The sequence below is a fragment of the Coregonus lavaretus genome, assembly GCF_964263955.1.
Source record: "Coregonus lavaretus genome assembly, chromosome: 10".
Classification (NCBI taxonomy): domain Eukaryota; kingdom Metazoa; phylum Chordata; class Actinopteri; order Salmoniformes; family Salmonidae; genus Coregonus; species Coregonus lavaretus.
This window is the reverse complement of record NC_139997.1, coordinates 39063997-39078442: the sequence shown is the minus strand read 5'-3', so window position 1 is coordinate 39078442 and position 14446 is coordinate 39063997. Positions and strand designations below refer to the sequence as shown.

Here is a 14446-nt window from a genome sequence, read left to right as displayed (position 1 = left end):
AAGACAAGTGAGCCTGTTCCACTGGCAGCCATACAGGCCCAAGCCATAACACCCCCTCCACCATGTTTCACGGATGAGGTGGTATGCTTTGGATCATGGGCATTTATTTTTTTTCTCCACACTTTCCTCTTTCCATCACTCTGGTACATGTTAATCTTTGTCTCATCTGTCCACAATACTTTTTTCCAGAACTCTTGGGGCTCTTTTAGGTGCTTTTTAGCAAACTGTAATCTCGCCTTTCTGTTCTTCAGGCTTATCAGTGGTTTGCATCTTGTAGTGTTCCCTCTGTAGTCCTGCTGGTGTAGTCTTCTACGTATGGTAGACTTTGACACATCTACACCTGCATCCAGGAGAGTGTTTTTGATCTGTTGGGCTGTTGTCAGGGGGTTTTCTTCACCATAGAGAGTATTCCACTACAGGGGTCTTCCTCGGCTACCGGGTCTTTTGACATAATTGAGTTGTTTTTTTGTTGTTAATGATGAACCAAACTGTTGACTTGGGCATGGCCAGGGTTTTTGCAATGTTCCTGATTGATTGATTTTCATTTCTGAGCCTTATGACGGCCAGCTTCATTTTCATCGACACTGCTGTCTTCCTCATGTTGTCACACCCCAACAACAACCTCCAAAGGCAATAGCAAAGTCTAGAATCAATACTATTCATCAACAGCTCTCCTGCATTCACTAACGACACAAATGAATACACCTGCCTAACGACACACATCTGTGAAGCCAATTTAACAAATACTTGTAATACCTTAAAATGGGGGGACCATGTACAAAAGGTGCTGTCATTTCTAAACGGTTCATCCGATATGTATGAAAATACCCTCAAATTAAAACTGACAGTCTGCACTTCACCCTCACCCTCATTGTCATTGTATCCTTTCAAACTCAAAGTGCTAGAGTACAGAACCAAAAAAACAAAAGAATGGTCAATGTCCAATGAATTATGGTGCTCACTGTATAATGGTAGTTGGATTTGTATAATGATGTTGTTTTTGTACTGTAGCTGTCAAAATGGTTGTGTTCAGAGGTGTCATGCCCATAGGGGGCACTGGGGCACGTGCCCCCTCAGATTTGTCCTGTTTAAAAATATATAGATTTTTTGTTTGTTTAATTTGTTGTTGTTGTTTCTTTGTAATACTACTAGCCACCTAGCAATTTTATGAAGTTGGCTTAAGCTATACCAGATAGGTTCCCAACCTCCCAACCTCATAACTAGCTACCAAGAAGCCATTTCAGGCTATCAATCAAGTTAGAGTAGCTAGCTTGTCTAACTATCTTAGCTGGAATGCTGGCTGGCAAGGTTGGTAGACTTTAGAAAAGCAAGCAATTACTAAATGTAATAAATAAGACTCACATTCCTTTCAATATTTTACCCAGATTTTAGCAGAGATGCAGAGAAACATATTTAGTTTCTTTAAAAAAAATAACCACCCGTCAAGAGGATACAGACGTAAAATCAAATCAAATGTTATTTGTCACATGCGCCAAATACAACAAGTGTAGACTTTACTGTGAAATGCTTACTTACGAGCCCTTTCCCAAGAATGCAGAGTTAAAAAGTAAGAAAATTAGCACACAAAAAAATGAAAAAGTAACACAATATAATCACAATAACGAGGCTATATACAAGGAGTACCGGTACTGAGTCATTTTGCTGGGAGTACGAGGTAGTTGAGGTGATTGAGGTAATATGTACAGGTAGGGGTAAAAGTGACTAGGCAATCAGCATAGATAATAAACAGAGAAGCAGCAGCATGTGTGAAGCGTGTGAAAGTGTGTCTATATGTGAGGTATGCTTAGATATGCAGAAAAATATACATATTTTTTACATAGAATTAAGCATAATGATTATGGCTTTAGATTGCAGGGAAAAGCTGTTTCAGGTGTTTTAAAAACATTCTGAAATCTACCAACTTCCGGACGGGGGGACTATCCCTCCTCCGGACCACCCCCAGCCATCCTCATGTACTTTGTGCACCCTCAGATTTTTGGGGTGCATGATGTCCCTGGTTGTGTTCTTGTCCTTGTCCCATTGAAACTGTAAGAAGCAGTATTTGGACTAAGAGACAAGCAGAAAAGGACAGATAGACTGTTACGTAACAATACATTATGTAGCTATTGGTCTTGTTTAGCCTTTATTCCAGAGTATGACAAATACCATGTACCAAGTAGGTACATCAGTAGTGATAGTTACATAATACTTCCCACTGTTTCCAAGAAAATACAAAACAGTGCAGTGCCAAAGTGACACTGTAAGTAATATATGCCATTTAGCAGATGCTTTTATACAAAGCAATTTAACTAATGCGTGCATACATTGTACTAATGGGTGGCCCCGGAAATCGAACCCAAAACCCTGGCGGTGCAAGCGCCATGCTCTACCAACTGAGCCATACAGCACCAAGTAGGCCTACTCCATAACTGCATGGACTTACTAGTGTACAGGACAGTGTAGTTACATATATTATTACACTGGTAGTTACTCTATATGGCCTGTGTCAAGTGTAGCTGAATATTGGTATTTGATCAAGAGAAAGTGTTACTTTGTTACAACCTTGTTTCTGTCAATATGTCCATTGTAGATCCAGATATCAATCAGGTCAAATTTGCCTACTATGTTCACTGAGATTATCAATAAACCATACCATTGAAGATACTCTAGATTTTGAATAAACCTTTGATTTGGAGCCTCTCATTCATTTCTCATTAGATGATCCTTACCTAGTGATCAGAGAGCAACAAAAGATTGGTCGTTCAAGGTCTGTAGCTATGAATATAACATCGAAGGCCTTGTCTTTAAGTCTGGCGTGATATTAATATGAGAGCATTGTAACCTTCGTGTGCCATATCTATGGATGGCTCTGACCCATAGATGTCTGTGTGTTCTTCCTAATTGAGATGATGACATTAAGCTTCCAACGGTAGATCAATAAAGATATTAGGAAATGCAACACAGAGCAAGATTGAAGACTCTAGACCTCCAATTTCGATCCTCAGACTTGTAATTTACTAAATTGCATGACCATGCATTAACAGCCCTTTAATAAGGCCGTTTCAAAGGCAGCCATCAGCCTATAGCGTGCATGCGAGGGATCGGGATTGTAAATCCCCCGCTGTCTAACAAATGTTGACTGCATCTTATCAGCTCTGCCTTATTATTCATTCTTCTACTTTAAATTCTACATTACCAATTTTGATTTGACAAAATACAAATCCATATGGCTACAGTAGTAGGCTACATAAATAAAATGCTGAGTAATTTCCGGAGTTTGAAATAGTGGCAAACAGCTTTGAAATGAGCCGCTATATGTTAATTCCATCTAGTTATTAGGCAATCAGTCCAAATCGTAAACAAGCAGATGTACTGTCATCACGAATAATGTTGCTATTGTACATAAACATGTCAAAGAAATAACAAAGGTGGAAAATCTATTACCCACAAGTCTCTGCTCGGTGGTGAAACATCACAAATCTCAGTGAACATGGAAGGTGCCAGTCATCACAAATCACAGAAAACATGGCTCTCTCTGTGCCTTGACACTCTGTGCCTTTATGGCTTTGCTTGATGGTACCATTGGTGTGATCAACCCTGTTATTTATTTATCTATTGTATTTATCTGTTTTGGTTAATGCTAGTCCAGACCCCAGAAGAGACATCAGCATGGTATTTGTTTGCTGTAGTCACAGCAGGACAGCAGTGGCTGGGCTGGAGCAGCCAGTTGTAACATTTGCATTTCAGCGATTTGCTTTGTTTACTGCTGAGCATACATCCATCTCTTTAAATTGACAATATTTGTCTTCATAAGACTCCATCCCAAGCACATTTATGCACATTTTGCCAAATCATATGGTGAATGTATCATAATTTGTAACTGATTTGCAAATTATTGTGATATGTTCCAATTCTAGCACAACATTAAAACAAAAGGTAACACACTGGCGCTTGGGTAGGGCACATCTCACTTTATTCTCCACTTGTGGAAGTTGTCAGTAAAATAACTAAACACACGTTTCTAAAGAGAATGCATTGCTGTTTGAACAGAAAGCTTAGAAATCTAGTAGGTGGTGGGGCCAGTAACAATCCAGGACAATCTGCATTTGACAATTTGTAGACCCCCACCATACAGCTATTTAAGCTGCAACTGAATTTTCCTTTGACTTCACACAACATAATGAGAGGAATGCCTCAAAGACAACGGTGACATGTCATTGTGTCATACTTAGAGAAGGCACACAAGCCCCAGGGCGATGAATGAATGATGAAAGGAGAGAAATAGAAGAACATGCAGGCATACTGCTGATATAGCACGGTAAGCCACACTGTCTGACTGACTGGGAGTAAATACCAACTACTTCATTCTCCTCAGAAACACTCTTAATTCACTAAGGGGACAACCTGGTGCTAATTAAAATACTCCAAAATGTCACCTACATACCCAGAGGTGATATGCGCTGAAGAGAAAGTTACCGTTGCCTGTAAGTACGCTGTCAATGCAGGAAGGAACAATGTCTCCCCTGCCACCTCAACCACCTCCATCACCCCTTTCTCTCTCCTCTTCTGTCTCCATTTATCTCTCCTCCTCTGTGTCTGTGATTGAGTTATCCCACAGCGGTTCTTCTAACTGCAACACTTAACCTGTTTATTAGTGCAATAACTTATAAGCAATAAAACTCACCTACCTTTTGAAGAGTTTTTTTGGTATTGAGTAAAGGAAAAGCCCTAATGAAGTTTAGATATCTCTCTCCAAGGTGTATTGACAGACTGCGACTCAGAAAGGGGAACACTGTTCCTGGGAGAAAATTAAACGTTTTGATTTTTTCAGTTCATTAGGGCACTGTAAAGGATAGCTGTCAGCTGTGGTATTGGTTTAACAGACTGAAAAGTGTTAGGATCAATAAGACTGAGTAATGTCACAGGGTCCGAGTCAGAGTCTCTGTGTTGAAAGGGAACTGGGCAGCCAAGGAATTTATGATTCCAGGCGACTTGCCTTGAAGGTAGCAGACCTTTCATGCCTCATTGTGATCGTATTGATCGATTCATTTTCTCTTCAGTGTCTCATTAGTATTCTGGTCGCGGCTCTATAAACCAAACAATGCCCTTTTTGAAGAGAGCGGAGGCTGGGGTGCAGGGGGCAGGCAGTGAATTATTTCACCCAGTACAGGGAAGTTTAGATCAAGTGCCAATCTACTGGAACTGACACCTCTCCTGAAGCTCAGAATTGACTTTGAGGACAGTAGGTGTAGGACTAATACTAATCACACTGGTATTAGGAAGTATCTTTTCCCCGTACTCAACCATGTTTAATGAACCACTTCCTAGTATTGGTCAACAATAGAGACCATAGGCAGAGGCTATATGTCATACTGAAACATGCTCTGGTAATAATGAACACAAAAATCAATCTGCCATGATAATGTGGTAAGAATAACCTTAATAGTGTATTTTTGCCACTATGCCCACCAGAGCTGACTGGCTCTGGTTCAGTTCCTTAGAGAACACCTTTTTAACAGTACAAAGTGTCAAACGTCTGCATACTGGCAGCTATATTGACAAAAAGAGCCAAGTATGACTTACCTTTTGGGCTCCCGAGTGGCGCAGCGGTCTAAGGCACTGCATCTCAGTACTTGAGGCGTCACTACAGACCCCCTGGTTCGATTCCAGGCTGTATCACAACCAGCCGTGATTGGGAGTCCCATAGGGCAGTGCCCAATTGGCCCAGCGTCGTCTGGGTTTGGCCGGTGTAGGCCGTCATTGTAAATAAGAATTTGTTCTTAACCGACTTGCCTAGCTAAATAAAGGTTAAATAAAATAAATAAATAAAACCTTTCATGTTTTGTCCTCTGGTGTTACCGTGCCAATATGGGGTCTCACCTGATTAAGCAGGTCTTTACTTTCAGATGAGTTGCTGCTAATGTTACTGTAGGTGACTGTGTCCCATAGCTTTAATGCAAATCAATGCAATTCCATCCTCCTTTTGAAATTATAGTGGCATAATTCTTTGGGTTCTGGTCCTACTGTATAGAGAGCCTTCAGAAAGTATTCACACCCCTTGACCTTTTCCAAATGTTGTTGTGTTACAGCTTGAATTTAAAATTGATTAAATTAAGATTTTGTGTCACTGGCCTACACACAATACTCCATAATTTTACAAATTAATCAAAATGAAAAGCTGATATGTCTTGAGTCAATAAGTATTAAATCCCTTTCTTATGGCAAGCCTAAATAAGTTCAGGAGTAAAGGTTTGCTTAACAAGTCAAATAATAAGTTGCATGGACTCACTCTGTGTGCAATAATAGTGTTTAACATGATTTTTGAATGACTATCTCATCTGTACCCCACACATAAAATTATCTGTAAGGTCCCTCAGTCGAGCAGTCAATTTCAAACACAGATTCAACCACAAAGACCAGGTAGGTTTTCCAATGCCTCGCTAAGGGCACCTATTGGTAGATGGGTAAAAGTAAAAAAGCAGACATTGAATATCCCTTTGAGCATGGTGAAGTTATTAATTACACCCCAGTCTAAGGTCCTGAGTGCTCTGGAGCAGGTTTTCATCAGGGATCTCTCTGTACTTTGGCCCGTTCATCTTTCCCTCGATCCTGACTACTCTCCCAGTCACTGCCGCTGAAAAACATCCCCACAGCATGATGCTGCCACCACCATGCTTCACCGTAGGGATGGTGCCAGGTTTCCTCCAGATGTGACGCTTGGCATTCAGGCCAAAGAGTTCAATCTTGGTTTCCTCAGACCAGAGAATCTCGTTTCTCATGGTCTGAGAGTCCTTTAGGTGCCTTTTGGCAAACTCCAAGCGGGCTGTCATATGCCTTTTACTGAGGAGTGGCTTCCGTCTGGCCACTCTACCATAAAGGCCTGATTGGTGGAGTGCAGCAGAGATGGTTGTCCTTCGGGAAGGTTCTCCCATCTCCACAGAGGAACTCTGGAGCTCTGTCAGAGTGACCATCAGGTTCTTGGTCACCTCTCTGACCAAGGCCCTTCTCCCCCGATTGCTCAGTTTGGCTGGGCGGCCAGCTCTAGGAAGAGTCTTGGTGGTTCCAAACTTCTTCCATTTAAGAATGATGGAGGCTACTGTGTTCCTGGGGACCTTCAATGCTGCAGAAATGTTGTGGTACCCTTCCCCAGATCTGTGCCTCGATACAATCCTGTCTCGGAGCTCTACGGACAATTCCTTCGACCTCATGGCTTGGTTTTTGCTCTGACATTGCACTGTCAACTGTGGGACCTTAGGTAGGTGTGTGCCTTTCCAAATATTGTCCAATCAATTAAATGTACCACAAGTGGACTCCAATCAAGTTGTAGAAACATGCACTGTAAGTCAGTGGAAGTAAATACTACTTTACCCAGCTTCAACTATTACTACTGCAACTGCTCAGTTGGACCACTACTAGTACTACTAATAGTAACTCGTTAGCTAATATGGTGTGGGAGGCAGCCAGTTCCATGTGATGCTTTTAGTCTGTGAACTGAACTGCGTTTAGAAAAATACTCATTGGATTCCCGGTCTGTTTGAAACAAGAGTGGTGTTGGATCCTGCACATCCAGCCCCCTGCTGAGAATCCAATCCAGCGCTTGCTTTTCATTACCCCTCGCCAAAGTCTTCCCACAGATCTCTGCAGGGCACCAATACAGAGTAATGCAAACTGATGCCCCCAGTAATCTCACTATCACATGGATAAAGCCCTGATTTGTAGCTACTTTAAGACAATGGTATCGTCGTGGGGACCCAGTGTGGTGGGTCAACTGTTGAACATAACCTAATTTTGCCCTCCAAACATGCGGGTCGTGTGTTTTGCGATTTCATTCTTTCTGGGCACACTCACTGACAAGTTTACAGCGTTGCCTGTCAAAGGATAACAGCTATTGATAAAACATAATTGGGCAGTGTGATGCTTTAGGCATTTAGCACTGGGTTTGCTCTACTTTATGCCTCTAAATTGGAATAAGACTCATCATAAATGTGCGGTGGAAAGACCTGAAGGTGCAAGTAGCTATTTAGGTCTATGGTCCTTTAAAAGTCACATCTCATACTATCATGTGTTTATGGGAAACACTGGGTAGAGTTCTAAAATGTACATGTTGTACTTTTACACCAGACCTAATTTGTACACAGCATATTAGTTTTGGGTTGTGTTGGTGCATTGGAGAATACATTACTTTGTTGATTCATCATTTATTTTTCAATGTCCATTTATTTTCCTGTAGAGCAAAAACTATTGTAGGGGATTATTATTTCTGTTTATTAGCAACAAGAGGATCATAATGTGATTATACGGTTTGGCCTGAATCAATTAACAAGTTACAAGACAATAGTTCAAATGTCACGATCGTCGACAGATGAAGCGGACCAAGGCGCAGCGTGATAAGCGTACATTCTTTATTTGTGTACACACACAAACCAAAACAATAAACCAAACGATACGTGAAGTCCTAGGTTATACACAAAACCCTACGGAACAAGATCCCACACCAAACTAGTGAAAACAGGCTGCCTAAGTATGGTCCCCAATCAGAGACAACGAGCTACAGCTGTCTCTGATTGGGAACCACCCTGGCCAACATAGATCAACACGATCTAGAACCAAAAACATAGAAAACAAAACATAGAAAATCCACACCCTGGCTCAACATATAAGAGTCCCCAGAGCAAGGGCGTGACAGTACCCCCCCCCCCCCCCCCCCCCCCCCCCCAAAGGCGCGGACTGCGACCGCGCCACACAAACACAAGGGGGTAGGGGTCGGGTGACCACCACTCTCTCTCTACCCCCCCGTAGCGCCCCTGGTCTGGTCCCGCTGGCCGGAGCTGGACTGGACACCGGTGGAGCGGATTGCTCTGGCTCCGGTGTGGAGCTGCTGACCAGGCACCGGTGGAACAGGCACGGACCGTGCCGGACTGACGACACACACCACTGGCTTGGTGCGGGGAGCAGGAACGGGCCAGACCGGGCTGGCGACGCGCACCACAGCCTTGGTGCGGGGAGCAGGAACAGGCCGGACCGGGCTGGCGACGCGCACCACAGGCTTGGTGCGGGGAGCAGGAACAGGCTGGACCGGGCTGGCGACGTGCACCACAGGCTTGGTGCGGGGAGCAGGAACAGGCGGACCGGGCTGGCGACGCGCACCACTGGTTTGGTGCGAGGGACATGAACAGGCCGGGCTGGACTGTGGAGACGGACTGGTGGTCTGGAGCGGAGAGCTGACACAACCCATCCTGGCTGAATGCCTATTTCCACATAATCTGTGTGAGGCATCAGCACAGGACGTACAGGGCTGTGCACTCGTACTGGCACTACAGCACGTGGCACTGGCGCAGGATATCCGGGACCGAGGAGGGGTACTGGAGGCCACGAGCGTTGAGCCGGCACACTCCGTCCTGGCTGCATGCCCACCTTAGCACGACACGTGCGTGGTGCTAGCACAGGACGTACAGGACTGTGCCGGAACACTCGCGGCACAGTACGTGGCTCCGCATAACACGGAACCTGCCCAGTCTCACGCTGCCTAGCCTGAGTACGGGGAGTTGGCTCTGCTCTACCTCTAGGCTCCGCCAACCACCCTTCCAGCCCCCCAAACCTGGTGGCCTCCTCTCCTAGTCCGCCGATTCGTCCTGTAGCTGCCTCCAGCAGCCCCGTCGTCCACGCCGTGTGCCCCCCCCAAAAAAATTACTTGGGGTTGCCTCTCGCGTGTCCGTCGTCGGCACGGTTAGCGCCGTTTCTCCTCTCCTGCCTGGGCATTTACTTTTGCCCATGGCCCTCTGCCCGCGAATATGTCCTCCCAAGACCACCATTCGCCCACCTGGGACATCGCCAACTTCTCCTCCTGGGCACGCTGCTTGGTCCTCTGGTGGTGGGATCTTCTGTCACGATCGTCGACAGATGAAGCAGACCAAGGCGCAGCGTGATAAGCGTACATTCTTTATTTGTGTACACACACGAACCAAAACAATAAACCAAACGATACGTGAAGTCCTAGGTTATACACAAAACCCTACGGAACAAGATCCCACACCAAACTAGTGAAAACAGGCTGCCTAAGTATTGTCCCCAATCAGAGACAACGAGCTACAGCTGTCTCTGATTGGGAACCACCATGGCCAACATAGATCAACACGATCTAGAACCAAAAACATAGAAAACAAAACATAGAAAATCCACACCCTGGCTCAACATATAAGAGTCCCCAGAGCCAGGGCGTGACATCAAAGCAGCTTAATAAGGAGGACACTGTAGTTGACTCCTGAGCCAAACATTCCCTCTCTTTCTTATTTACAGAGAATATCTAATCAAATCATCTCTGCCTCATTATTGGCAGACCCCAAACAAAACTCTTATCTATTATTGTGGCGATATGTTTCTCTCTCAATTTCATGACAACTATACAGCTGTCTGTTTCTCTGGGTCTACCCAAGTAGAGGACAAGAGTTTAATCTAATTCTTCCCTCTAAACTGCATAATCATTATATGCATTATACATTTTAAAAGCAGGTACAATCAATTATTCTTCCACTGAATATGTAAAACAGATGCAAATTGGTGTGAACTACTTTCACTCTAATTAGGCATTCCCTCTCAGCTGGCTGCTTAAAAAAAACTATATTTTTCAACAGGCATTCTTTAAGACCTTCCCCCAATATGACTGGCCTAGCTGCGTTTTAAAAACAGATGAAAAGGAAAATGCTTTGAAGCAGTCTGGGGTGAATTATATTGATCTGCGTATCTAAATGCTGCACTAGTGAGTGAATGGCTGTTATACAGAGCAGCACCTTTCTGAAAAACACACTCTCTCTCCACCATGGCTAATCAGTGCAGAGGAGTCATGCTGGGTTAGTGGTTTGTTAAGGCTTATGAAACGGGTGGTATAGTAGTTAGCTGCTAATTATCCTGCTCTCCTCTCTCCCTTTGGTAGTTAGGTGTTTCTGTTTTGTTTTGAATTTATACTGAACAAAAATATATACGCAACATGTAAAGTGTTGGTCCCATGTTTCATAAGCTGAAATGAAAGATCGTAGAAATGTTCCATACGCACAAAAAGCTTATTTCTCTAAAATGTTGTGCACAAATTTGTTTACATCCCTGTTAGTGAGCATTTCTCCTTTGCCAAGATAATCCATCCACCTGACAGGTGTGGCATATCAAGAAGCTGATTAAACAGCATGATCACAAGGTACACAGGTGCACCTTGTGCTGGGGGCAATAAAAGGCCACACAACACAATGTCACAGATCTTGTTTAGAATGGGGCCGGAGCAGATGGCTGCCGTTTTATGGGCTCCTAATCAATTGTGATATTGTGTGTGTTTTTTCGTGTTATTTGTAACTTATTTTGTACATAATGTTTCTGCCACCGTCTCTTATGACCTAAAAGTGCTTCTGGATATCAGGACAGCGATTACTCACCTCGTGCTGGACAACAATTTTTTCTTAAACGAGTCGGACGCAAAGGATTTTCTTCAGACACCCGACAAGGCCCAAATCCCCTCATTCGCATGAGAAAGAGACAGAGATATCGGGGACGTAGGTCCGGGTGCTTTGTAAGGATCCGACGGCGAGTGGGTAATCTGCCTCTACCATCAGTCCTATTAGCCAACGTACAATCATTGGATAACAAAATAGACGAACTACGATCACAGATATCCTACCAATGGGACATTAAAAGCTGTAATATCTTATGTTTCACCGAATCGTGGCTGAACGACGACATGGATAACATACAGCTGGCGGGATATACGCTGCATTGGCAAGATAGAACAGCTGCCTCCGGTAAGACAAGGGGTGGCGGTCTGTGTATATTTGTAAACAACATCTGGTGCACGAAATTTGATTTAAGGAAGTCTCGAGGTTTTGCTCACCTGAGGTTGAGTATCTCATGATAAGCTGTAGACCACACTATTTACCAAGAGAGTTTTCATCTATATTTTTCATAGCTGTCTATTTACCACCACAAACCGATGCTGGCACTAAGACTGCACTCAATGAGCTGTATAAGGCCATAAGCAAACAGGAAAACGCTCACCCAGAGCTGGCGCTCCTAGTGGCCGGGGACTTTAATGCAGGGAAACTTGAATCCGTTTTACCTCATTTCTACCAGCATGTTAAATGTGCAACCAGAGGGAAAAAAACTCTAGACCACCTTTACTCCACACACAGAGATGCATACAAAGCTCTTCCTCGCCCTCCATTAGGCAAATCTCACCATAACTCTATCCTCCTGATTCCTGCTTACAAGCAAAAACTAAAGCAGGAAGCACCAGTGACTCGGTCAATAAAGAAGTGGTCAGATGACGCAGATGCTAAGCTACAGGACTGTTTTGCTAGCACAGACTGGGATATGTTCCGGGATTCTTCCGATGGCATTGAGGAGTACACCACATCAGTCGCTGGCTTCATCTATAAGTGCATCGATGACGTCGTCCCCAAAGTGACCGTACGTACCCCAACCAGAAGCCATGGATTACAGGAAACCTCCGCACTGAGCTAAAAGGTAGAGCTGCCACTTTCAAGGAGCGGGACTCTAACCCGGATGCTTAGAAGAAATCCCACTATGCCCTCCGACGAACCATCAAACAAGCTAAGCGTCAATACAGGACTAAGATTGAATCGTACTACACTGGCTCCGACGCTCGTCGGATGTGGCAGGACTTGCAATCTATTACAGACTATGAAGGGAAGCACAGCCGCGAGCTGCCCGGTGACACGAGCCTACCAGATGAGCTAAATTACTTCTATGCTCGCTTCGAGGCAAGCAACACTGAAGCATGCATGAGAGCATCAGCTGTTCCGGACGACTGTTTGATCACGCTCTCCGTAGCCGATGTGAGTAAGACCTTTAAACTGGTCAACATTCACAAGGCCGCAGGGCCAAATGGATTACCAGGATGTGTACTCCGAGCATGTGCTGACCAACTGGCAAGTGTCTTCACTGACATTTTCAACCTGTCCCTGACTGAGTCTGTAATGCCAACATGTTTCAAGCAGACCACCGTAGTCCCTTTGCCCAAGAACACTAAGGTAACCTGCCTAAATGACTACCGACCCGTAGCACTCACGTCTGTAGCCATGAAGTGCTATGAAAAGCTGGTCATGGCTCACATCAACACCATTATCCCAGAAACCCTAGACCCACTCCAATTTGCATACCGCCCCAACAGATCCACAGATGATGCAATCTCTATTGCACTCCACACTGCCCTTTCCCACCTGGACAAAAGGAACACCTATGTGAGAATGCTATTCATTGACTACAGCTCAGCATTCAACACCATGCCCTCAAAGCTCATCACTAAGCTAAGGACCCTGGGTCTAAACACCTCCCTCTACAACTGGATCCTGGACTTCCTGATGGGCCGCCCCCAGGTGGTAAGGGTAGGTAACAACACATCTGCCACGCTGAACCTCAATACGGGGGCCCCTCAGGGGTGCGTGCTCAGTCCCCTGCTGTACTCCCTGTACACCCATGACTGCATGGCCAGGCACGACTCCAACACCATCATTACGTTTGCCGATGACACAATTGTGATTGTGGTAATGTGGCACTAAGGAACTTGAAGCTCTCAACCGGCTCCGCTACAGCCCCCATTCTCATCGACGGAGCTTTAGTGGAGCAGGTTGAGAGCTTCAAGTTCCTTGGTGTCCACATCATCAACAAACTATCATGGTCCAAACACACCAAGACAGTCGTGAAGAGTGCACGACAAAGACTATTCCCCCTCAGGAGACTGAAAAGATTCGGCATGGGTCCTCAGATCCTCAAAAAGTTGTACAGCTGCACGATCGAGAGCATCCTGACTGGTTGCGTCACTGCCTGGTATGGCAACTGCTTGGCCTCCGACCGCAGAGGGTAGTGCGTACGGTCTAGTACATCACTGGGGCCAAGCTTCCTGCCATCCAGGACCTCTATACCAGGCGGTGTCAGAGGAAGGCCCTAAAAATTGTCAAAGACTCCAGCCACCCTAGTCATAGACTGTTCTTTCTGCTACCGCACGACAAGAGATACCGGAGCACCAAGTCTAGGTCCAAAATGGCTTCTTAACAGCTTCTACCCCAAAGCCATAAGACTCCTGAACAGCTAATCAAATGCATACCCGGACTATTTGCATTGTGACAAATACAATTTGATTTGATTTGATCGCTCAAATTTTGAGGGAGTGTGCAATTGGCATGCTGACTGCAGGAATGTCCACCAGAGCTGTTGCCAGAGAATTTAATATTAATTTCTCTACCATATGCCCCCTCCAACATCGTTGTAGAGAATTTGGCCGTAAGTCCCAACCAGCCTCACAACCGCAGACCGCGTGTAACTACGCCAGCCCAGGACCTCCACATCTGTCTTCTTCACCTGCGGGATTGTCTGAGACCAGCCACCTGGACAGCTGATGAAACTGTGGGTTTGCACAACCACAGAATTTCTGCACAAACCGTCAAAA

At 44.8% G+C, this 14446-nt stretch overlaps 1 protein-coding gene across 1 annotated transcript in view; it reads left to right on the top strand.

The window, feature by feature from the left end:
- The window catches only part of LOC311136644 (teneurin-1-like), a gene marked incomplete at both ends in the record, with an annotated part of 197434 nt that overhangs the window by 89232 nt on the left and 93756 nt on the right, over window positions 1-14446 (top strand). The window lies entirely within an intron of this gene.